This window comes from Pinus tabuliformis, chromosome 2_2 (genome assembly GCF_031772625.1).
Source record: "Pinus tabuliformis cultivar Carrire ecotype Pingquan chromosome 2_2, CPIR1, whole genome shotgun sequence".
Classification (NCBI taxonomy): Eukaryota; Viridiplantae; Streptophyta; class Pinopsida; order Pinales; family Pinaceae; genus Pinus; species Pinus tabuliformis.
Genome location: NC_142300.1, coordinates 94,558,848 through 94,585,353, shown reverse-complemented (window position 1 = coordinate 94,585,353; position 26,506 = coordinate 94,558,848).

Here is a 26,506-nt window from a genome sequence, read left to right as displayed (position 1 = left end):
ATTGCCCTTCATGATCCTGTTACGGTGGGCGCGCTACGAGACTGTGGTATGCTGAAGTTTTTCCGTATCTCAAGCATGAGAGCACAGATTTCACTACTGCAGTATATGCTTGATGCTTGGGATCCTGTTAACCAAGTATTCCAGATCAGGAACAAACCTATTCCATTGACCGTGACAGACATTTACTTCTTGACTGGTTTGTCAAGGCGGGGTGCTCCCATTTCTTTATCTGGTACAGTTCGGGGGAATGATTCCGTGAGAGACTATGTCCGCCAGTATTGCAGGGAGGGGTCCCAGCCGAGCAGAGACGGCAAGGTAGTCATCCGTGATGTTACCAGCAGGCCTCTCAGGTCTATTCTGTATACTCTTGGTAGGATGGCCGGTAGCGCATCTTTACATGTTGCCAACAGGTCTCATATGCAGCACGCCTTGGAGTGTCTCCAACCAAAAATTTTCAACTGGAGTGATGTAGTGCTTACTCAGATGAAAAATCAACTGAACAAGGTGAAGGACGGGAAACTGAAGAACTTTGGTTTTGGTTCGATTCTGACTGCCTTTGCCTTGGAGAAGATCCCTTTGATGCAACCTCAGTATATTGATCTCGGAGTTCCTTCTCCTACCGAGCCACGTATGCAGCGATGGGTCGATCACATGTCCAGACATGCAGGTCAATCCCAGATTTCTTTCAATGCTGCTTTCTTCAGGTGGTTCGATCGCCAGGAGATGGCTTTTTCCGAGTATCCATATGTTGGTATGGATTTCCGGGGTGATCCGGATATGGTACTGCCAGACGGTGCTCAGTGGGATGCTACTGGTAAGAACTTCAACCATATTACTGTTCATTGTTTTCATTTATAATCTTCTTGTGCTTTATTCTGTCAAGACTTTAATTTTAACTTATGTTTGCTTGCAGATGTCGGTCCTGTTCGTCCTGCAGTTCGTCTGAGACCACCTGTTGCTGCTCCGGCAGAGGAACCTGCTCGGAGTGTTATTATCCGTGATCTTAGCGATACTGAGACCCTTACAGCTGTGCAGGGGTAGGTTGAGAACCTTACCCGTGGTCTTCCGGATGTACAGATTGACGAGTTACCTTTACCGATGCAGCAGCATACTATTGGTGTACCTAGACGATGGACCCGTCTTCTGCGCATGATAGCACAGACCGTGGCTTACTATCAGGAGCATCACTAGGCTAGGGTGCCCCCTAGCATTTTTGGAGTTTTTAGGTCATATGACCAATTTTGTCTCGGTTACAGAACATTATGTATGAACTTTATGAACAGCTTACATATATTTTGATTTTCGATTTTCATTCTGGTTGATTCGGATGATTCATATGTACACTTTTATGATGTGTCCTTTTTATAAATGTTGCAAATGTCTATTTAAGACATAGTTTGCCAATGAGTCGGTTAATGTGTTTAGATTTCTTGAAATATGTTGATATTGAATTGAATCAAATCGTCTTTCCAAGATCTTTACTCTTAGGAACATGCGATAAATAGCTGGATTGCGAACAGAATATATACCATTGAGTTGCCGTATTACGAGCTGTGAGTCTAGCCTGACAATTAGTCGGCATATGCCACGTCTGATGGCATCAGAGAGTAGTTCTATCAACGCGCTATACTCAGCGATGTTATTCGTTGATTGCCCAATACATACACCTCTGAAACTTACTAACTCACCGCTTGGATCAAAAATGGCCCAGGCTGCGGAAGAGAGGTTCCGCGAACTATGACTCGCTCCGTCGGCATATCCAACACATGTCTCCATAAGGTTTGACATCTGCAACGGAAAAAGGGAATCACTCAACCAGAACAAGAACTTTGGCAAAAACAAAATACAACAAAAGCATGCAGGTTACTATTTAAGCATAGTAACGCTTGAGGTACAGCCCGTTCCGGGGCTGCGCCAGTGGAATTCCGTCGTAATCTATTAACTCGTAGGCTCCTTTTGCTAACACTCTTTTAAAAATATAGGGGCCCATCCATAAGGGATTGAATTTACCTGCTCCTAATTTATCGGATTCTTGGTCATAAAGCAAGACCAAATCACCTTCTGAGAAGACACGGGGTTTGACATTTTTGTCGAACTGAGCCTTGACTCGTTTCTTATGGGCTTCGTTAGCCAAAGCGGCATCACGACAGGTTTCATCCAAGTGGATTAATTCCAAGAAACGAGCCTCTTCTTCCGAAGTTCCGGGGAGGAGATCAATTGCGAGTTTAAGCGACGAAATTTCACACTGGATCGGTAAGACTGCTTCTAGACCGTACACCAATTGGAAAGGTGTGAATCCGGTTGCGTTTCTTACCGAGGTTCGGTAGGCCCACAAGGCTGCATACAGGATTAGGTGCCATCTTCTTTTATGAACTCCGATCATCCTCTGCAACATACGCTTCAGGACCTTGTTGATTGCTTCAACTTGTCCGTTGGCTTGTGGATAATACGGAGTAGAGCTGTCGTGAGATAGCCCTAGTTTGGCAGCTAATTCGACCATCATGTGATTGCGGAAATGCGATCCATGATCTGTAACTATAGCCTGGGGTACGCCGAACCTGGCGACTACATGATTGAAAAAGAATAGGGCAGCTGTTTCACCAGTATTGTCCAATGTAGGCATCGCCTCGGCCCATTTGGTAAAATAGTCAACTGTGACTATAATATACCCATGCCCCCCGGTCGAGGTGGGGTTACATTGCATGAAGTCGATGTCCCATTTGGTGAAAGGCCCAACTGCAACTATTGGTTGCAGTGGTGCGGGTGGTCTTCTGGTTTTGCTATCAAAGATTTGGCAGGAATGACAACTTCGGACTGCGATTATGCAATCTTTAAACATGGTTGGCCAAAAATATCCTACTCTTAATATCCTTTGAGCTGTAGCGAAACCGGATTGATGCCCTCCACACGCGCCTGAATGACACTCATTCAGGGCTTTTTCGGCTTCTTCATGGGTGAGACACCTCCTCAGAACTGTATCGATACCACGACGGTAAAGGGTATCACCGACGATCACGTAGTCTTTTGCTTGGTATCGTATACGTTTCTGTTCGGAGTGTGAGGTGTCTGGCCGAAACTTTTGGGTTTGGAGATAGATAATTATATCTCCATACCATTCATCGCTCGCAGATATCAAAAATAAAGTCTTGTCCATGATTGATTCCTTGGAAGTTTCATCGTTGGACGACGATGGGAGATCGCATAATAATTCTGCAAATACCAGAGCTTTCTTTGACTTGGACTTCACAAATTCCAGATCAAACTCTTGAAGGATCGCTATCCATTTGGAATACTTGCCCCTCAGTAACTGTCGCGACAATATATAAGTCATGGGGTTGCAATCTGACAGAATGGTAGTTTTCCTAAAGAGGATATAATGTCGAAATCTCTGTACCGCTTGAACAGCAGCAAGCGCTAGCTTTTCAACGTAAGAATATTTACTTTCTGTATCATTTAAGTTTTTACTTAAATAATATACAGGATGTTCAACTCCATCGATTTCCTGAACTAAAACCATCGCAATGGTTGTATCCGCTGCAGCTAGATACAGGTTGAAATCCCTAAGATAATCTGGGGCGTACATTAATGATGCTTTTACTAGAGACTCTTTCAAAGCGTCAAAGGAAGCTTGCGCAACCTGGTCCCAGTGGAAGGGTACATCTTTTTTCAAAAGACGTGTGTAACCTTTAGCAAGTTCTGCGTAATTAGGAATGAACCTCCTCAGAAAGTTTGCTTTCCGTTGGAGTTTCTGAATCTGAAGCAAATTAGAAGGTGGAGGCAAGTTGATGATTGCCTGAACCTTACTCAATCAGCGCTGATTGGGGTTGAGTCGCCAGTTTGTTGTAGGGAAAAGTATCCGACTCGGATGACCCTATACCACTCTAAGGGTGATAGTACCTTAGCAACAACTGTAAAACAAACTACTTAAGGTTTACTTCTTTATGAAAGCAAAAGAGAATGGAGAAATGCACTAACCGTTGCCTTGCGCTTAATGTCGAATCCAAACTCTTCTCTTTGGCCGCTTGCTCCTAGCTCCTTGTTCTTTTGCTTGCCCAGCTACAGTGAGATCCTGTAAAATAACAAAGAAGGAAACTACAAGAGGCATGCAATCATAACTGGTTCATGGATTAGTGTAAACCAAACATGCAATCATCACAATATATTATTGAAACAAGAGCACATAGAAGAACCTCAATAGCTTTTATTAATGAAGAAGTAAAGGTTCTGAGAGTATTACAACCATTGAAGGCTCCAACCCAGCAACACCTCCCAGCAGAAAGAATTTCTCCTCTTCACCTCTCTCAAACAATCACCCAATAGCTCAATAGTGAAACCAACAGCATATCATTACTTTGCACAAAATTCCAGCCTCTTGAGCTCATAGGAGAGAGCTCAATATATAGATGAATTGAGAAAGGATGAGTCAGCTTGCAACTGATGTGTAGCTGCCTTGTGTCCTCTCTCTCTTCAGTTAATCTTCAGTTGATCTTCAGTTCTTGAGTCCACTTGGAGAACCTTGCTTCCACTTGGAGAAACAGAGCCTCTGACTCATCACAAGGCGAAATACCTGATCCAAGTGTCATTTTTGGAAGATTCCAGAGCAATGACTCAGTGTGCCACTTGTCCCATCTCGCTCAGCGCAGGTGGCCTTTGTTCCACTTGCTTTGCAACGCAGGTACACCATGGAGCAACTGAGTTTCAGCGCAGAAACCTAGTGGAGCACCTGCTTTGATTTCAGGATTGCTTGCTTTTGAGTGTTTTCAGGTGGAGAACTGATCTGAGAGCTGTTGGTTTGCTGACCTTGTTCCTCTAGGGGTAGGAACATCATGTTTAGGGAACTTTGGATCCCTTGGATTATTGACAATTCATGCTTGTTGCTGTAAGGCACAAAATTGTCTATAACAGTTGTTGGTAGCCATACGTTTGCTGAGCTCCATACTGAGCCTGATAAGAAGGTTGCGCTTGGTAAGAAGGTTGGGGTTGTGGCCCACCTTGCATTTGATAACCAATTTGAGTCTGGGGCCCAGAAGGATGTCCTTGAACAGATTAAGCTTGGACCATCTGGCCAGGAGGTTGGCCTTGTTGGGTTTGGGAGGGGCCCGTTTGCCCAGAAGGATGAGCTTGTTGGGTACCAGGTTGTCCTTGAGCAACCGAGGGTTTTCCTTGTGGAACAGATGGTTGAGTGGGCTGGACGACCTGTTGACCTTGAGGTTGGCCAGCCTATCCAGAGGGATGACTAGGCTGGGTAGTGGGTTGGCCTTGCTGTGCAGAAGGCTGACCTGCTTGCCCAGGAGGATGACTAGGCTGAGCAGTGGGTTGGCCCTGTTGTACGTAAGGCTGCCCCCCTTGCCCAGAAGGGTACCCCTGTTGGACTGCCGGTTGACCTTGTGGAATATAAGTTTGTCCAGCTTATTTAGAGGGATAACCCTGCTGGATAGCAGGTTGACCTTGTTGGATGTAAGGTTGTCTTGGTTGTCCAAATGGGTAACCTTGCCGGGTACTAGGTTGCCCCGGGTAACCAGAAGGTTGAGTCAAATAAGTAAAAGATGGACCACCAGCGGCCAAAGGTTGTCCCTGATAGGGTTGTCCTTGTAGGCCCCTAGGTTGTCCTGGGTGAGACTGGCCATAATATTGCTGCCCTTGTGGGGCTTTCACATAAGATGGATGGCCTCGGTTAGGCAGTCCTTGAAGCTGCGCAGGCCTTACTTGGCCCCCATGGAAAGTGGTGACGTTCCAAGTAACAGATAATGGTACCGAAACCTCAACAATAGGTTGAGTAGGCAAGGGTTGAGAAAGCTGAAGGTATTGACCAGTAGAATCGTAATAATAGAATGGACCTTACGCATTCGGATCTTGAACAACTTGTCCATAGGCATCATATGGCACCCCTCCTGGGACGGGACTGGAAGAGGGTGGTGCACTTTGTGCAGGATGGATAACTTTAGGTGTGTGTGCCAGCTGGCCACTACTCACTTGACCGTGAGGGGGACCAGCACCAGTGTTCAAAGCTAAAGACGTTGTGACGGCACTAACAACTGGAGTTGAATGTGCTATACAAACAGTTGGATTTGTCGGAACTGAAGTGACAGGTGCAGTGTGGACTTGTGAAACAAAATATCCCATGGTGGGAGTGATGTGGGGGTCCCACATAATCGAAGCAGGGATCCTGGCACTTACCCTATCCCTCAACGACTGGTAGCATGGGGGGAGCAGAGAAGTAGTTGGGATGGGAGTGTCGATATTCGACAACACAGGTGTCTTGCTTACTCTAGGAGATGTCTCATCCATGTGAGAGGTAGACATTGGAGACGAAACACCAGGGGGGTAACAGGAATATCGTCCTCGTCAGGCTCCCAGATGGGGTTCCAATCAATTTCGTAATCCTCGTCACTGGGGGCATGAGAGTTGATCGGTTGGATACTCGGGATAACAGGAAGAGTATCACTCACAACCGGTACCTCAGGAGCAACGGAAGATGGAGACCCTTGATCACTTGGAACGGGAGTCGATGATTCAGCCAGGATGATAAAATTTAAACAGGACCTAAGGGAATCTAATGATAAAAGACCCTACTAAAACTAATGCACACAAGATCTAACCAGGTAATGTTAATCGTGGCCAAATAAATTTTAAAACGCAAAGACACAACTTGACCTTTTCATGTTTTAAGAGTCGAGAAAAGGACAAAAAGGTGACTCTAGTCGCCTTCGAATGTTTTGTGAGCCTGAAGTGACAAACTTCTCAAGTGAGCCTTTTCTCTTAAGGAGTCCGAAAAGGATCAAAATTGACTACTCTAGAGAGACTAGGCAAAGGGTTTACCAAACAAATCCGTAAAACTGAATATACACCTTGGCAGTCATATGAAAACCAAGGACTTCCCGTATGGCAGTCAATCTTCCCGAATGCTGTGTTCGGTGCATTACGGCTTGTAAGATGCCAGACATGGCTTCCTGTGGATAAAGGATGATAACCTAGTGGGGTCTCCCCTATATACGCGACGGTACGTGGGAGCTCAAGTCCGTGCTAGACCACTATCGAGTCATAAAAGGAGGAATCACCCAACTGTAGTGTGAAACAACAGTGACTAGGTTTAACGATGCCGGAGCACGTCTCTAGCCTAGACCTCTAATCAGTGAGCATTATGTTCCAATGCGTTTTTAAGTTCATTCAGTTCATTTTATGGTTGATCTTTATTTAAGTTTCAATTTCCAGGTCCTACCATATGTAATCTCTCACAATTCCCTAAATGCAAACTATATGCCAAAGAATATCATTTCGTTCGATGAATACTAACTACGAAAGAGTTGAGAATTTTTCAAAAAAAATGACCACAAACAATCAAGAACCACTCTAATGCAGCTAATGACAAATAAACGAAACTTTTTTTTTTTTTTAAATCATTAATCAATGAAAAGCTTCTAATTTCAATTAACTAATTCAACGCAAAAGAGATTGTTCGTTTTATTTTCAATGGAAAAGTGCACTAAACAAATTTTGAGAGATAGTAACACCGAGTAAAAAGACAAATTTCACTCAATGAGAACACAATCAAATCCCCAAAACACCAAAATAATCCTTCAAACCAAGAAGAAAACACCAAGACCTCTACGAGATGTGTAATCTAAGCCCAAACGAAGTCGAGCAACATCCAAGCAGAAAAGGAGCAAATCACTTGAATACCAATAAAAGGCTTTGACAACTACTGATCAAGTGCAAAAAGGCAATCACAAAGTCGACTGGACGATCAAAAACCCAAGACTCCTACGGAAGGCTCGACGCACAAAGCCACTAGATGCCCTAGGGCTAAAATGTGAAATCGATAGAAAAAGGCAAACACCCGAAGGATGGGGGTCTAAAACCAGTCAAACAAGGATCAAACACACTCGAGTAATCAAAAAATACGTGGCAAGATACAAATCCAAGCTCAGAGGGCTTGAAAACAAGCAAACTGGAAAAGTTGACAGGCCTGGCGCGACTGTCAGGTTGCAACTCGCGCCTTTATGGGATTGGTGCGGGTTGTCTTTGAGCAACTTGCGCCAATTGGTGCGACTGTAAGGCTAAAAAGCGTGCTAATCAAGTTTGCTAAATCAAAAATGAAAACAAGCAATCCAGGGCTTGAAAACAGTATCTAGGCAAACCAGGAAGCAAGAAATAGCAAGAAATCTAACCCAGAAAGCTATCTAAGCAATAAAACGAGAAACCAAAGAGACATGACTCCCCAGTGGAGTCACCAATTTGTTGTGGAGGTAAATCCTCTCTGCGGACAGAGATGATCCCTACTAGCCCAGACTGGGTCTAGCAACAATAACACAATGTTATCACGCAAGTTCCTAATTGCAAATAAAAAGTGGATGGTGAGAACCTACTTGGATTCCAACGCTAGCATTCGTAGAAGAGATGTCGTCCCCGTTCCTTTGCCTTGGCCGGTCACGATCCCCATGATCTCCGTGATTAGACACCTGCACATGCAAAGAACAACACGAATACAAGCATAAAATCTAGTAGATGCAATTATATATCAGTCAGAAAAGATATAACTCAACATCAAACATAAGACAATGAGAGTGGAACCATAATGATATTCATCTATTATTAATAAATAACAAAGAAGAATACAACCATTGTTCTGACGTCAAATCCTCCTTTGGCTGGGTAGTCAGCTACACAAGTCATGCAAAGTTTGTTGGGATGAGGAACAAGCCTCTCTATCTTTGGGTGACAAGAATCTCCTTACTTAGATTTGGCCTTATGGGTGCAAAGAAGGATCTTGCAGCTTCAAACTCTCTATAATTATGCTGGAATTACTGACTAGAACTACTGTAACTAGCTTGCTCAAGGCATAGAGGCAAGATTTTATAGATAGAGAGGAAAGAGATAGGATCAACCACATTATTCATGGGATTGGCTTTATCACTTGGAAACTTCCATGAAAGGTGGCAAACCACTTTCCCTTCTATGGAGATTCGAAGCCAAACCATCCTAGCTCAACATAGATTCAGTTGGTGAATGGGTTGAAGAGAACCTTCGGGAGCTTGTTGGTTAAAAACTTTACTCAATTCAGTTGGTGCAAGTGTGACTCTGGGACAGAGCGCCAATGGCGCGCCCTTTTTAGAGGATTTCCTTCATTGGCGCGGGCAGTGAACTGTGGACCCACGCTAATGCAAAAAGAGTTGTTTTCATGAGTATTTTGCAGGAGATGGCTTCAGGGCATATGAAGCTCATACTTAGAGGAATATGATGCAAGTGGTTTCAGGTCATGTCACTTCTCACAGGCCCCAGAATGAGTCTTCCAGTGTGCGGGTGAGGGGTAACAGGGACGGTGACAAACGGTGACAAATTGCTGTGTAACACCTGTGCCGGATGGTCTCTGTTAGACCCATATCAGAAGATTTTCAACTGGAGCCTGTCCCTACTGATATCCATCAGACCTCTATATACGCGATTGTCTCTGCACAAACCGGCGTATGTACGCGGATCCTCCTCAGGAAACTCGCATACACTCATTTTTCTCTGAACCATACAATATTTAATGCAATATGATGCATCAACTATGCCCAGCTTCTCTCTAAGCTATTCAAAAGCTTCCCTGGGTAGTGGTTTAGTGAGAATATCAGCAACTTGTTCCTTAGAAGGAACATACTCCAATTTGACCTTTTGTTCCAACACTTGTTCCCGGAGAAAGTGATACTTGATCAGTATGTGATTGGCCTTTGAATGCATGATTGGGTTCTTTGAAATGCTGATTGCACTTGTATTATCACATAAGATGGAGATAGGTGGTGTACAAGTGATTTGAAAATCCTGCAAGGTCTACATCATCTAAAGGATTTGAGTGCAACAAGATGCAGCAGCCACATATTCTGCTTCAGCTGTAGATAAAGCAATCAAACTCTGTTTCTTGTTGAACCAAGATACTAATCTAGAACCCATGAAGAATGAACCACCACTTGTGCTCTTCCTGTCATCCATGCTTCCAGCCCAATCTGCATCTGTATAAGCATGAAGTGTGAGATCTATATCTCTAGGATACCATAAGCCATAGTTTTGAGTTCCTTGAAGGTACTTGAAGATTCTCTTAACTGGCTGAAGATGAGTTTCCTTAGGATTTGCTTGAAATCTTCCAACTATTCCCACTGCATGCATGATGGCTGGTTGGGTACCTGTCAAATAAAGTAGACTTCCAATCATAGAGCTATAGGTTGGTTGATGCACTGCTACTGATTCATCATTTGCACTGAGGCTGCATCCTATAACCATGGGGGTACATACTGGTTTTGCATCTTCCATGCCATATTTATTCATGATCTACTTGAGATACTTGGTTTGAGACAAAAAGACACCGCCTTCATTTTGTTGGATTTGCAATCCAAGAAAATATGTCAGTTCTCCAAGCAAAGAAATTTCGAATTCTTTCTGCATAACCAAGGAAAAGCTTTGACTCATAGCTTCTTCATTGCTGCCAAAGATAATATCATCTACATACACAACAAGTATTAGCAATTTGTCATTTTCAATTTTTATATAAATATTGCTATCTGCTGATCCTTTTGAAAAACCCTGTTGAGGAAGATATTTGTCCAAACGGTAATACCAAGCCCTTGGAGCCTGTTTAAGACCATAGAGAGACTTTTTTAGTCTGCATACAAGATTTGGATCATTCCCAAGGATGAAGCCATCCAGTTGCTCAATGTACACTTCTTCTTCCAAGTCTCCATTCAGAAAGGCTGATTTCACGTCCATTTGAAATACTTTGAACTTCTGAAAGCTTGAGAGAGCAAGGAACATTCGGATGGCCTCAATTCTAGCAATGGGAGAAAAAGTTTCTTCAAAGTCTATACCTTCTTGTTGAGCATACCCTTTACAAACAAGTCTGGCCTTGTTTCTAATCACTTCCCCATTTTCATTCAACTTGTTTTTAAAGATCCATTTTGTCCCTATGACATTCTTATCTTTTGGTCTAGGAACCAACTCCCAAGTGTTTTTCTTTTCAATCTGCTCAAGTTCTTCATCCATTGCCTTGACCCATCATTCATCTTTGTATGCCTCTTTTACATTTTGAGGTTCAATGGAGGAGAGCAATGCCAAATAGCTTGAGGCTTCTGCAATTGTTCTTCTTGTTTGTACACCTGCCTCTTTCTGCCCCAAAATTTGAGATTCTGGATGATTCTTCTGAACGTACCTAGATGGAGTCTTCTCTTCTATCCTTATCTGTTCCTCTGGTGCCTCTTGAGGTTCTTCTTCATCATCAGTCTGATTTGGAGAGTAGTCTTCATCCTCTTCGATATTTTCATAATTTACTTGCCTAGGAATGTATCCTTTTTCATCAACCACTACATCAATGCTGTCAACAAATATTCCAAGCCTTTTATTGTAACACTTATATGCTTTGCTATCCGGAAAATAACCAAGGAGAATGCCTTCATCTGCTCTAGGTTCAATTTTGCCAAGCTGTTCATCATTATTCTTAATATAGCATTTGCTTCCAAAAATTTTGAAATGCTTTACCGAAGGAGTCTCACCATACCAGAGCTCATGAGGAGTTTGAGTGCTATTCACTCGGACATTTGTTTTTGTTGGGAATAACAACCGCAGCAAATGTAGCTTCACCCGAGAAGGTTGTGGGAGTTCCAGACTCATCAAGCATAGCACGAGCCATTTGTTGGACCATTCTGCTCATCCTTTCCTCCACTCCATTTTGCTGAGGAGTCCTAGCTGTAGAGAATTCCCTTCTTATTCCATGTTCTTCATAGAAATTGAGAAATTCAATTGAGGTAAACTCCCCACCTCTGTCGGACCTGAGGCACTTAATTTTGTGATATGATTCGTTTTCAGCCAAGGCTTTGAAAGATTTGAATTTTTCGAATGCTTCATCTTTGTTCTTCATAAGTCCTAACCAAACCATCCTGGAGAAGTCGTCAATGAATAATATAAAGTATTCTCCTCCTTGAGGTGACCTTGTCCTAAATGGACCACATACATCTATATGGACTAGCTCAAGAGGCCTGCTAGCAGATCCCTCCTCAGGGAAGTTAGTTCTGGTTTGCTTACCAAACTGACATGATTTGCATATTGTGTTGTCTGGAATTTTGATATCTGGAAGACCACGAACTGCCTGGTATTTGCATGCTTTCCTTATTTGTGAAAATCTTAGATGCCCAACCTCCAGTGCCATAACCAATGTTCATCATCCTTGCTCAAATAGCATTGTTGTTGTCCTTCTTCAAATATGTATAAGTTATTTGGATTTCTTCTGCCTTTGATCACTATTTTTCCTGTATCAAGATCACGAACACTACATCCATTTGATCGAAATATTACCTCGGTTCCTTGATCGCACATCTGACTGACACTCAAAAGATTATGCTTCAAGCCATCAACATACAAAACCTTTCCAGCTTTGACCTTTTCATTCAACTGAGCAGTGCCTTTTCCTTTTATGACTGCAGGAGTATGATTTCCAAATGAAACTTTCTTTCCCTTTTCTAAAACCCTATATGATTCAAGTTTTTCTTTATCACCTGTCATATGCTTCGAACATCCACTGTCGATGTACCATTGATTTTCCTGTCCTTCTGCATATAAAGCTATCCCACATCTTTCTCGTTGTGGTTCCTTCATTCTCCATGTTCTGGCACTTGAGATTTTTTCCTTCTGAGTTGTCTTCCCAAACCTACTCCTGCATTCAGAATCTTCATGACTGAAGTTATTACAAATAGAACATTCAATTTCATTTTCAAGGGCCGAAAAGTTGTTGTAGGTCCTTTTCGTGATTCTAGTCATACTTCTTTGTTTTTGAGCTTCTCTAGTCATGATTGTCTTATAGGCAACACATTGAGCAGCTTTGTGGCCAAATGTATGGCATGAGAAACATTGGCCATTGAAGAAACTCTTGTGATTATCAAATCTACCAGCCAAATGATTGTAGTTCCTATTGGCATCCACTCTTGAGGAAAATTGAGAAGGTTTTACCTGTGGCTGCTTGTAGCTTCTATTTGTCCTTAAAGTAGATTGTCCCCGATTTCCCTGATAGTCTTTGTTCATTCTTGAGGAAAACTGTCCCTGATTTACCTGATGATTTCTATTAGGCCTTTGTTTGCTCCTCCTTGCTGCATCAAGATAGCTTTTGGAAGTGGATGCTTGTGATGCTTCTCCATTGTATCCCAGACCTGACTTGATTAGTGGGGAACGTTACACATTGATAATCTCATCCAGAGTTTTAGATCCTTTAACGAATTTAAGATTAAGAGATTTTGTTTTCTCAATCTCTTTTCTAAGACCAACAATTTCACATTCCAATTTTTCATGATGTTTTTCCCTTTCAGCCAGTTGACATTGCGGAGAATCAATAATCATATTTTTCTCTTCCAAATAGATTTTGAGTTTAGAGATTTCTTCATAAAAACCTTCTTCATCTATAGCATCCATGTAATCATCATCTTCAAAAGCCATTAAAAGTTTATAATTTTTACCTCGTTCATCTTCATCACTATTTGATAGTCCATCACTATCTTCATGAGTGTAATAGCTTTTCTTATTTGCATTCTGTTTCTTTTTCCATCTAACAGGTTCCTTCCCCTTGTCAATCTTACCCTTATGAGGACATTTGGTAGCATAGTGACCTACTCTTCCACAAGCAAAGCATTTGAAAGGTAACTTACCTCGGAATATTCCCGTTCCTCGTTGAAGGTTTTTGACAAAATTTGATTCTTCTTCCTCTTTCGACGCATGTCCTAACTCATAGTAGTCTCCTTTGCCTGAAGCCTTGAAAGCTGCTACTCTCCTATATGATGGTCCTCCTTTCCTCATTTCATAAACAGTTAGAATCTCGTGTAGCTGTGACATTGTAAGATTTCGTAGATTCTCCTTTTCTTCTATTGCAGAAACTTTAGATTCAAACCTAGGGGACAAAGATCTTAGAACTTTTTCAACCACAACAGCCTCTTTTATTTCTTCACCCAAGTTTTTCATACAATTAACAATCTCATCTACACGAAGGAAATAGTTAGCCATACTTTCATCATTGTGCATTCTGAGATTTTCATACTGAATTCTGAGGGTTTGAAGTTTTGTGCATTTTACCTGTTCATCTCCTTCATAGCTTAGAACAATCTTGTCCCATATTTCCTTTGCGGATTTATACTACATAACCTTGACGAATTCTGATTGAGATAGACATCCTAATAGGGTATTGACTACCTTTACATTTGTTTCATATTTCTTCTTCTCAACCGGATCTGTAGGAGTTGCCGATGGAAAAGTGTACCCTGTATCGATGATATCCCAGACTTCTGTACCAAGAGATTGAAGATAGGTAGTAACTCTTACCTTCCAATATACGAAGTTTGTCCCATCAAAAATTGGTGGCCTGATAGATGCTTCTCTCTCGTAGTTGCTCATGATGATGGATCTTCCTCCAAGCGATCAAGCTTCTTCAGAAGGACCTACTCTGATACCAATTGTTGCAAATAATACTGAGAGGGGGGGTGAATCAATATTATCAAGCCAAATATTCCCTTTTTAAAATCAGAGGATATACGCTACTTCAGTTAGTAAAACCCGCGTATATATGCAACTATGTAGAAGGAAACCCACGTATACAATGCAAACTTATGATTTACTTTATCTTTTAGATGTTGATTATTAATATGTGTATCTGGGTGAAATTAACAGTAACCAGACCAGTACAACAGAATAGAAGACAGTCACACACAAGAACACAAGATATAAGGTGGAAACCCCAATGTGGGTGAAAACCACCTGCTGCAATTCGTCTCTATCTTTCTTTAATTAGAAACTTCCTTTTACAATGTACTGGTGTAGTCCTTTACCAGTACGCAGGCTACAACCTGCAGAGAGCTACAACCCTCTCTTGTTTTCCAACTTCTCCTGGAAGGGAGCTACAACCCCCTTAGCTATTGTACTAGCCAAGATACTAGTACATAGGTGCTAGCCTACTGAAGGCTACAACCTTCTCTTTCTTCCAGGGACCATGTTTCATAAATTTTCAGACTGGATCCATGAACATGAATCAATCATCAAGATTTCTGCTTCAACCAATCTCCTTTCCACCGAACAAAACTGATTCACAATAAACACTTCTCTGACAACTGTACCCAGAACACAGCAACAGTAACCATATACCAAATTCTAAACCCAGAACATTGTAGCAACAAACAGAGGCATCTAGATCACAATAAAATATGTATACGCTACTTAAACAACCTGAAACCTGCATGCATACGCTCCTGTATGTGGAGCAACCTGCGTATACGCAATTTTCCTTTACTGAACCTCCGTGTATATGTGCCTTCACTTCACTGGACCTGCGTACAGATCTATAAAGGAGAATTTACTCTTTCAAACAGTCAAATGCTAAATAACCCAGATTATGAGATTTATAGATCAAGTGTGCGCCTCACATAAAAGATCAAAATCATACAAAGATACTATCATTCAAGCTTTAAAGATTATGACCCATCAATAGATCTTATCCTTCTTTATGCACTTAGGTTCCTCCTTCATTCAGATCCAGATGTACACCATAACCCCAATCCCAAAAGTTTCAGATCTAGCACATGTTAGATATTCAATTGATTCCCAAGGATGCTTTGCCAAATGATCTCCTTCCTCTCTTATAGTCTTAGTCCTTTCTCAATACCACGGTCCAAAATCGTAAGAACAGAATACCACGGGCCCAATACTTGGGATCAACACTTCTGACGAGATACCATGGTCCAAAACCATAGGTTCAAGTACCAAAGGTAATTTTTCCAACATATACACGTTTTTCCTTGCGTGAAAGTGCGTGTATACACATACACGCCTTTGTAATGTCTAACCCGCGTGTATATGCATCTTCGTCTAGATGAACCTGCGTATATGTCTTTTCCTTCATTCTTAAAGCCTGAACTGAGATCTGATATCAAAGAGAGTTGCCATCAAGGACAACACCTGTGCCATAGCTCCACACCTGTGCCATAATGCCAACATATAAAGCCTATTGTGGTCTCCCAATATATACTTGACGGTACGTGGGAGCACAAGTCCGTATTGGCACTTATCGTCTCAAGGTGGAGGAATCACCCAACCAACAATGAGAACAACAGTTACCAGGCTTAACAACACTAGAATATGTCTCTAGCCTAGACTTCTAGATGTTGTGGGTTAGGTTCCAAAGAATTTTTAGATTCATTAAATTTATTTTATAGTTGATCTTGCTTAAGAAATTTTCCTTTCAAGTTCATCGCGTGATGTAGATGTACAATTCCTAAAATGCAATCTAAGATGATAAAGAGTCGTTTAATCTTCTTTTTGCAATGAAAATCCTAGCTACTAAGGAAAGAGAGATGGCGTTATTTCAACATAGAGCAGAGAGCACACACTATATGCACTGTCCTAAATCAAACCAACAAACAGTCTAAATGCAAATGCATGTGCATGTATTTGTTTTCAGCCTTCTTAACGTGTGAATGATAAAAGAGAGCTAAGCTCAAATCTGAATTATTTTTCAAAGCGACGTTACTAACAAGTTTCTTTTCAAGACAAAATGAGGACAATGATGACACTTTGCGATTTGGAAATGAAAACTTGCTTTCGACACTTGAAAAACTACTAATTCAAATAAAATACAAGAGTAACAGTGTAATCGACTATCAAGAACAATCAGATTCTCTTCTATGACTGAAAACGACACTTGTGACACTTTCAAATCAAGAAATGACAGTATGATTACGCTACTTCTCTGTAAAAGAGAACTGAAAATGGCTCAAAATACATAAAACCATTACAGTCCTTTGCACAATAGAGGCAGAATAATGGCAAGGAAGGGGATTTCAACAGAGGTGTACTGACTACAGGCAGCAAAACTCTTGAATAGAGCTTAAAAGAGTGAACACAGAAACCAAATCTAGGATCAGGAAAGGCCTTGTCTGATTAGCACACCTGTAACATAGTGAACTGGAGATGCAATGCACCTACTACACTCAGGAAGTGCGATGCATCTAGAATTCACAGAAGAGACAGTGCGTTGGACCAAGGACGAGACTTTAACTTGGTTCCGGGTCATAGTTTGCAGCTCAGTTCAGGGATTTAGGCCAAGCAAGTGGTAATCAGTGAATCAATCACAGGGGTAGATCTAAAGAGGTTACTAGAGCCACCGCAAGGGCAACTAGAGAGCTTGTAAATCAATTGTTCAGTTCATAAAAAAAAACCCAGAGATAGACTGAAGCAACATTTTTCTACTTTGCACTTGCATAGAAAATGCAGTTCGAAGGCTAGCTAGCTTAACTTCAGGCTCCATCTGTAAGTTTATAAAGTAAACAAATGCAGATAAACAAACAATCTATTCGGTCCCCAGTGGAGTCGCCATTTTGTTATCAGGAAAACTAGTGTCTATGCAGAGCTTCTAGTCCCACTAAGGCTAGTAGCTACCTTAGAAACAAACAAACTAAAACTGCTTTCATTTTCCTTTATGAGAAATAGATAAGAGACGAATAAGGAGACCAACCTCTATCTTTCACTTGGTTCCTTGCTCGATCCCTCTCCCTTCTAATAGACCTTTTCTACTCACTTCCTTGTCTACCTAGCTTCACAGAGCACCTGTAGAATCATAGCAGCATAACACTATCCAAGAACACAGATCTATTATCATAAACAATATAGGACCAGATATATATTGACCACACAAATGCACATAACATCAATCATGCAAGAATGTGGAGGAAAACTTGAATAGCTTTATTGATAATCAAGAAAGAGCAAAGAGGATTACAACCAATTGTTCTGACCCAGCATCATCCTCTCAGCAAGAAAGCCCTTCTTCACCTCATGAAAAGCTTAGATCACCCAACACTATGATATTGCACCAAGAAACCAGCAGCACTTCCTTACAAGATACAAAATTCTAGCCTTTGGATCTCTAGGATGAGGGATCCATATATAGATGTTTGCAAGGGGCGTGAGTCAGCTTTTGAGATTTGATTAGTGTCCTCTCTCTGATAGTTCTTGATTCCACTTGTAGATTGATGATCTCTTACTCATCCCTGGGCGAATGCAAAGAGGCAAGTGTCACAGGAGAAGTTTCTAGAAGATTCCATGATCCTCCACCTTGCAAATTGACCCTACCATTTGTCCACTCTCACCCATCGCACCCCATAGAAGGGCTTTCCAAGATGCATCGCACCTCCCGTGAGTATTTAGGCGGGATGTAGCGCACTTTGACCATGGAGTAGGTGAGATGGTCCAGTTTTGACCAGTGCTGAGTAGTTTTTCATGGACAACTTCTGGGAGAAGATGTAATCAGTTAACCTTGTTCTTTTAGAGGTTGGAACAACACTGTTAAGGACTTAAGAGCCCTTGTTTTATCGACATTTATGATTGGGGTTGCAGTGCCCAAAAATATCTATAACAATATTAGCCTCCTCTGCATCAATATCCTCAACATCCCTGGCTAGTTCTTCCTCATCTAAGATTAGGGGATTTGTCAGCTGCCTAGATCGATCCATCTTTCCCTTCTGTCAGATCTCGGTCAAATTTTTGCGCATCAATTTCTACACTGGTGCTTGCCAGGGCTTCTTCTTCTTCTTATCTCCTGTCATGGAAACATATGTCTTAGGTCTTGGTGACCTAGGCGCTATAGTAGGAAAACATGTAGGTACAGGTTGAGTTGGATCTGGTTCAAGTTGAGTGGAAGTCATTCTCTTAATGAATTTCTCATGCTACCAATCAGATAAATTTGTGAATCCTCATTGTGAAATCTTCCCTTTAAGTATTTCCCAAGCCTCATTAGACAAACACCACATCTCTTGGTGCAAACTAAAGCTCAAGGAAAATTTTTAGGAGGAAAAGTGTTCGAATGTGGAGCAACGTGCCGTATTTATAGCTCAATTTGAATTCAAATCCATCTATTCCCTCAAAATCCCTATTGTTAATGTGGTTGTGGTGGCATATTTCCAAATATATTCATCTTAAATGATCCCCCCCACTCCATTTAACAGAAAAATCACCATCTAATCAGATACAATGCTTCCAACAGTCACTTTCTAGCTAGGTTGTGCGGGACCAACCATTCTAGCATAGCTCCTTCATCGCAACTCTCCTCTACATCTTCCCTTGATTCGTTGTGCAACACATTCGCTTCAGCCAACCATCCTTCTGGAAGTGTAGTTTATAGTCCTGCACTCCCTTGCAACTGCCTTGAGTACTAAGACTATCCCACATCCATATAATCATTGCACAAGGATGGGATCACCGTTATACAACTTTAACCAACTCCCATTGATTTTTCCCAAAAACAGCTCCCCATTTAGCTTCGTGAGCTGAACTCTGCCTCCATCCGTAATCTCCTTAATGATATATAACCCCAGCCAATGCATTTGGAACTTCCCTAGAAACTTCGTGAACTTAATTTCATATAGTAATACAAAATATCCATTCTTAAAGGTGTATTGTTTGATATGGAGATAATTCCATGCCTTTTAGTTATCCTTCTACACCTACTGATGAAAACCTGCCAAGAAGCGATCTTCCTCCAACTCAACTAACTGTGCGAGGTTTTCTTCCATGGTATCTCAATCGGCCATGTCTGTAACTGCAACAATCTGAAATTTGAAATCTAAAATCTAATAGTCATGCCTAACAAACATGAGAGGCATATAACGATACATGAATCCATGGTATAGGCATAGCTATCCATCAAGAAAAGCATGATGTGCATAGATCCGTGGCATGGACGCAGCCATCTGACTGAAGGGATCATATGAAATAGATCCATGACATGGGTACAACCATCCACATAGAGAGGATCATAATGAAAAGACCCACGGTATGGTCAAAGTCATTTGACTGAGAAGAATCAAAATGAAAACCACGACATGGTCACAGCCATACATCTAAAGAACCATGTATATAATCATGAATGACTCATCACTCATCGCAACCTGGACTTTTGTGATCTAAGCCCAGGGTCTTGCGCTCTAACATGACCCGATCAAAGTACAAATTCTAAGATTTGAATAGATGTGTTGAAGTTGAACATGCTAGAAAATCACTTGATTACCTACCAATGATGTGAACCGTTAAGAAGCACAAGAGAAGCCACCCATAACGTCAATGGCTCTCAAGGTACTATTAGTATAATTCATGAAGTGTGAATAAGGAACTGAAGTCAAACACCTGTTAAATCACTCGACCGAGAGCCAATGATGAGAACCTATCATCGAGTGTGAAGAACTTTCCAATGAGGCATTCAAGCTCTATGGTACTTGAAAGGAGTTTCTAGATAAACTTCCTGGATAATAAGCTGAATTCGATAGGAAGCAATCTACCGAAGGAAGGTCATAATGAATGCTTCATTATCGACATGAAATAGGAAACAAAAATGAATGAGATTAATCCAAGATGGTGACATATGATCAAACAATGTACAGGTAGGAAGACTTCTCTTGAACATGTGGATGACATGACTCCGTATTTTGGTAGCATTTGACATCATAGGATCAGAGGTTATGGTGACGTGGTAGAGATCATATTAGAGGTTTAAAATGGATAACCCAAAAACCAAGGAGTCAAGTGAAAGAGTGATGATGTCCCAAAAACCGACATGAACAATAGATGAATGTCAATATTCAAGAGCAACATGTTGCCTCAAGTGAGGAATACAACTGATGAAATACTTCCAATTTTCCCCCACCATTTTTGGTGAGTACCCCAGTTTTTTTTTACACAAGCTTGATGTGGAAAACATATGCTTGTAATATAAGTCAATCCTTCAGATGGATCCATCCTAGTAAGTTTTATGAGCCCTAGGAAGGAGTATCTCGGTCTCATCATAATGACAAGTCCTATGTTGTTTAATATTTTAATGAGTCTGAAAAAGGTGAAACTTGGTATCTTTTTCATGTTTAGAGAGTTTGAAAAATACATGGAAAAAGAATACTTTAAAAGGTCCCTTTTCGAAAAGTTGTCCCTTGAGGCTGAAAATGTAGAAAACAATACTTGAGATAACCAAGGAGTACATTTTTCGTAAATATTTTATCCTAGCGCAAAAAAGGGGTAAATGTATACTGGGTAAACAACATTTCATAGCCTTTAACGAGTTCAAAAAGACAAGATCTTGGAAATATTTTCATATTTTGAGAGTCAGAAAAGAGCTCAAAGATGACTCCCTAATTTTAATTTCTTTAACAACTCTAAAAGGGAAAAATACTCAACAATCTTTTCATTTTCTACAAGTCAAAAAAGAGCTTAAAGGTGACTCATCCAGGAGGAAACGAGTGGGATAAAGGGTAACAACTGGTTCCAGTTAAAGGGGAACTGCTAGAAACACTGAAAGGTCAAGAGTCTAGCTAGAAAAACCACTCATTGTTGCAATTCCTTAGGAAAAGGAAAAAAAATACCAAGTGAAAGCATATGATCAGCCAAAGAAATGGTGGCGATGGAATGAAACAACGAAGGATCATCTAGTAGAAATTAGCTGATAAAAACAGAAATCACCAGATGTAAATTGGGCATGGGTTCATTTTTCCACAAGCTTCAACCATGGCGAACTCTACTTGAATTTGGTTTCATGTTTACACAAGCTTGAAACGAAAAACTATGCTTGAGTTCACTTTCATTTTTACACAAGCTTGAAACAAAGACAAATTATGCTTGTGTTAAGTTTGCATGCCCCCAGCATAATTACTCAATTTGAGGTACATGCCCCACAAGCTTCATTTCATTCAGCTAGGTAGATGGAATGGAGGTTCACTTTTTAGATCCAAGAAAGACTCAACTAGGATTTTACGAGACCTTAATCAAAGGCTTGATTTGGAAAATGGAGTTGTTTCATTTTTTTAATGACGTTGACACAGTAAAAGAACTATCCTGGGGACTCCTGTTTCATTTTTTAACGAGGTAGATACAGGAAGAAACTATCCTTGGACCCTTTTTTCATTTTTTAATGAGCTTAACACAAGACAAGGAACTATTCTTTGGCCCCTTGTTTCATTTTTTAACGAGCTTGACATAAGACAAGGAACTATTCTCTGAATCCTGTTCATGGACCTTATGAAAACATGGCTCCCAAGAGGTCCTCACAAGATGGGAGAACTGCACTTTGGGAGGAATACATGTCAACTAGTACTAATGACAGATCGGGTTCCAATTCCCCCAGTACATAATGCACTATACTATCTGTGTGATCATCAGTAGATGTGGAGACAGAACAGCTAGTCACATAATTGACCTGTGGTAGGGAAGGTACTGCTTGCAAACAAGACCAATATGGGACAATGGTTTCATATGAGGAACTTGGTGACCAAGGAATAACAATTGATCAATGGCCACTATTCTCCCTTCATGTGGAAAATAAACCACACAGAAAAGTGAAGAAACAAGACCTCCCATGACATAAACATAGTTGCGCCCAAGGATAAGATCGAAGTCTAAGGGACTTTGGACTACCATCATGTCTATATAGATGGTCTTTCCTCCCAAAGTAATAGGGAAATTTGAAAGGATCCCTAAAGGTTGAATGGCTCCTCTGTTTAAAGCCATCATATTCTGGGTGACAGGCACAAGCTGTGGGGATCCCAAAGCTTTCCAAGTAGTAGAAGACATGATGTTAACATATGAGCCTTCATCTAATAGAGTGCCATGTACTACCATATTATAGGCTTGTAATGTAATCTGGAAAGACGCATAAGATGGGAGGCGGAATGTAGTCAATTGACTCCAATCAAAATAAACGATATAACTACTTGGTGGGGGTATCATAGGATTTCCCCCATGCTTTACAAGAATAGGAGAACGACTCTCCTGAACAACCGAGATGAGAGGGTCACTCTTCAATTTATGAGAATCTAAGGAGAAACAAAGAACATGAGCAGTATGATTATTACTCTCTTTGGGAATGGAGTGAACAACTGAAGGCAGATCCAAATCGACACTCTTTTCGACCAATGGTTGGTCGGGAATAGACGTAAGAGAGTCATTCTCAAGGAGAGCATGATGGGTAAGAGATGAATCCAATTCAATCTCTTTACCAACTAGGAGAGGGTCAGAAGAGAGTCTTTGATAACCAACAAGTAGTTGGGCTTAAGGAGCTGTAAGGTTTTCCAAAATTTTGGAATCTTTATCCATAAGATGACAAAGTTGAAGAAGATGCTTGTTGTGGAGGCAAATCCTCTCTGCGGACAGAGACGATCCCTACTAGCCTAGACCGGGTCTAGCAACAATCACACAATGCTATCACGCAAGTTCCTAATTGCAAATAAAAAGTGGATGGTGAGAACCTACTTGGATTCCAACGCTAATATTCGTAGAAGAGATGTCACTCTCGTTCCTTTGCCTTGGCCCGTCATGATCCCCACGATCTCCGTGATTGGACACCTGCACATGCAAAGAATAACATGAATACAAGCATAAAACCTAGTAGATGCAATTATATATCAGTCAGAAAAGATATAACTCAACATCAAACATAGGACAATGAGAGTGGAACCATAATGATAGTCATCTATTATTGATAAATAACAAAGAAGAATACAACCATTGTTCTGACGTCAAATCCTCCTTTGGCTGGGTAGTCAGCTACACAAGTCTTGCAAAGCTTGTTGGGATGGGAACAAGCCTCTCTCTCTTTGGGTGACAAGAATCTCCTTACTTAGATTTGGCCTTATGGGTGCAAAGAAGGCTCTTGCAGCTTCAAACTCTTGAACTCCTGGAATTCTCTATCACTATGCTGGAACTGGAACTACTAGCTTGCTCAAGGCATAGAGACAAGCTTTTATAGATAGAGAGGAAAGAGATAGGATCAACCACATTATTCATGGGATTGGCTTTATCACTTGGAAACTTCCATGAAAGGTGGCAAACCACTTCCCTTCTATGGAGATTCGAAGCCAAACCATCCTAGCTCAACATAGATTCAGTTGGTGAATGGGTTAAGGAGAACCTTCGGAAGCTTATTCATTGAAAACTTTACTCAATTCGGTTGGCGCGAGTGCGACTCTGAGACAGAGTGCCAATGGCGCACCCTCTTTAGAGGATTTCCCTCATTGGCGTGGGCAGTGAACTGTGGACCCGCGCTAATGCAAAAAGAGCTGTTTTCATGGATATTTTGTAGGAGATGTCTTCAGGGCATATGAAGCTCATACTTAGAGGAATATGATGCAAGTGGTTTCAGGTCATGTCACTTTTCACAGGTCCCGGAATGAGTCCTCCACTGTGCGAGTGAGGGGTAACAGGGACAGTGACAAATGGTGACAAATTGTTGTGTAACAGATGCCACCTAAAGCATGAGGCCCGAGAGAGAGAGTGGTGAAATGCTTTACAAGAACATGCGTGACTGAAAACATGGCCGCCGGAGAACCTGCGTAAAGAAGTACAACTGATATCTCAAGTACATGATATATATGGTATGGGCGCAGTCATCCATAACAGAGTACGTAATAATCTAGATCCATGGTATGGATGTAGGCATCCAGAGAGGATCGATAAATAGACTCAGGCATGGTCACAGCCATCCAGTGAATGATTCATGTAGTGATCATAATAAACCACAAATTGCAGCCTAGATTCCAACAAACAAAATCCAGGGTCTTGCGCTCCATCTCGACCCGAACAGAGTACAATTTCAGGCATGCGAATACATGAGTTGAAGTCGAACATGCATGAACATCATCTGATTACCAGTCAATGATGAAAACTGTTAACAGACGCAAGAGGTACCACTGATAACGACAATGGCCCTCAAGGTACTATAGGTACAATCTATGGCGTGTGAATAAGTGAGCTGGTGTCGAACACCCATAGAATCATTCGATCGGAGGCCAATGATGAAAACCTCTCATCGAACACGAAGAACCTGCCATTGAGGCATGTAGGCTCCAAGGCACCGGAAGGGAGTCTCTAGATCAGCTTCCTGGATAATGAGTTGAAGTCGACAGGAAGTGACCTTGATTAAAGGTGGGCCATAATGTTTCCCACATCAGTGACACGAGACAGAGGAAGAATGTTGTGGTGGATCAAAATTATGTGAGGTATCAAAGGGAGGTTGTAATTCTGCAGAGGTCAACTTCTCTTGAACATATCGGTGGCACGACAGTGGAATTGGCAGTATTTGACATCAAATGAGCAAAGGTCATGGTGACAAGGCAATGAGCAGATGAGAGGTCAAATAGGATAACCCAAACCCACGGAGGCTAGTGTAAAAACAAGATGAGATGTCCCCACCCAGACACAAATGCAGACTAGTGCCATGTTCAAGAGCGACATACTGCCGACACAATAATGATTATGGGTCCATTTTTCCCACCATTTCTGGCGAGTACCCCAGTTATTTTTAACAAGCTTGACGGGGATAGCATATTCTTGTGAGCGTCATTTCGACAGAATCCGATGTCATTAAGTTTTAACGAGTCTGACAAAGGAAGAACTCAGCGTCTTTTCCTGTTTAGAGAGTCTGAAAAGGCAGCAGAAAAGCAAACTCCAGGGGGTCCTTTTTCGTAAAGTTGTGTCTCCCGAGCTTGAGAAAGTATAAAATAATGGTCGAAAGAACCGCCCGACCATTACGATCGAGGAGTACTTTTCATATATAGTGACATCGACCTGAAAAAGTAAAAAAGCGATCAACATCACGTCGTTTCGTAACCATTAACGAACCTGAAACGACAAGGGTCCAACGATCCTTTCGTTTTTACACGGTCGGAAAAGGGTTTAAAGACGACCGCCTCTTATTTGTGTTTAACGAGTCAAGAGGGATAACTCGGCGATCTTTTCATGTTTAGCGAGTCAGAAAAGAGCTGAAAGATGACTCCACAGTGACTTTTTCGTGTGTTTACCGAGTCTGAAAAAGTATAAAATACAACTCATTTCACCATCGAAGTTGCGTAAAAGACCTGTCGCTGCACAAGAAGCAAGTGTAAAATCTATTTTCGACCAAAAATATATTAAAATATTCAAAAAACAATTTTTAACCCTAATTACAAGTCAAAAAGTTTATAAATATGGTGAAAATGTGAAAAATAAAATTACTTTTACTTTTTACCTCTTGAATAGTAGTAGTGGTCCATTTGGGGAGCAAACTTCAGACAGTGATTACAGCCAATCCGTGCAACCATTCGAGATTTCACCAATTCTAGGTAAGAGGCACTTCCCTTAGCTTCATTTTCATACCCTTTTTATGCATTTTGTTCCCTGATTGAGCCTCTGCAAGGAGGCTTTTAAAATTTAGCGCTGCACCCCATTGGCGCGGGTATTCGGCATGGATCCGCGCCAATGGGGTGATTTACCCAAAGGTGCCGCGCCATTGGCGCGACTGTTTTAGAAATAGTCGCGCCAACCGCGCGACCTAATTTTTGGCTTGAATTTTCTCATTATTTTTGAAATTCTCCCGGTTTGTAAGCTTACCAGCGTTCTAATAATGATTTATTCGTCCTCGTGGGTGCAGGAAACAAGCAAAAATGGTGGTGGAATGGAAAGAACGGGAGCATGATGCCGTGGACGCCTTGGCCATCGAAGATGA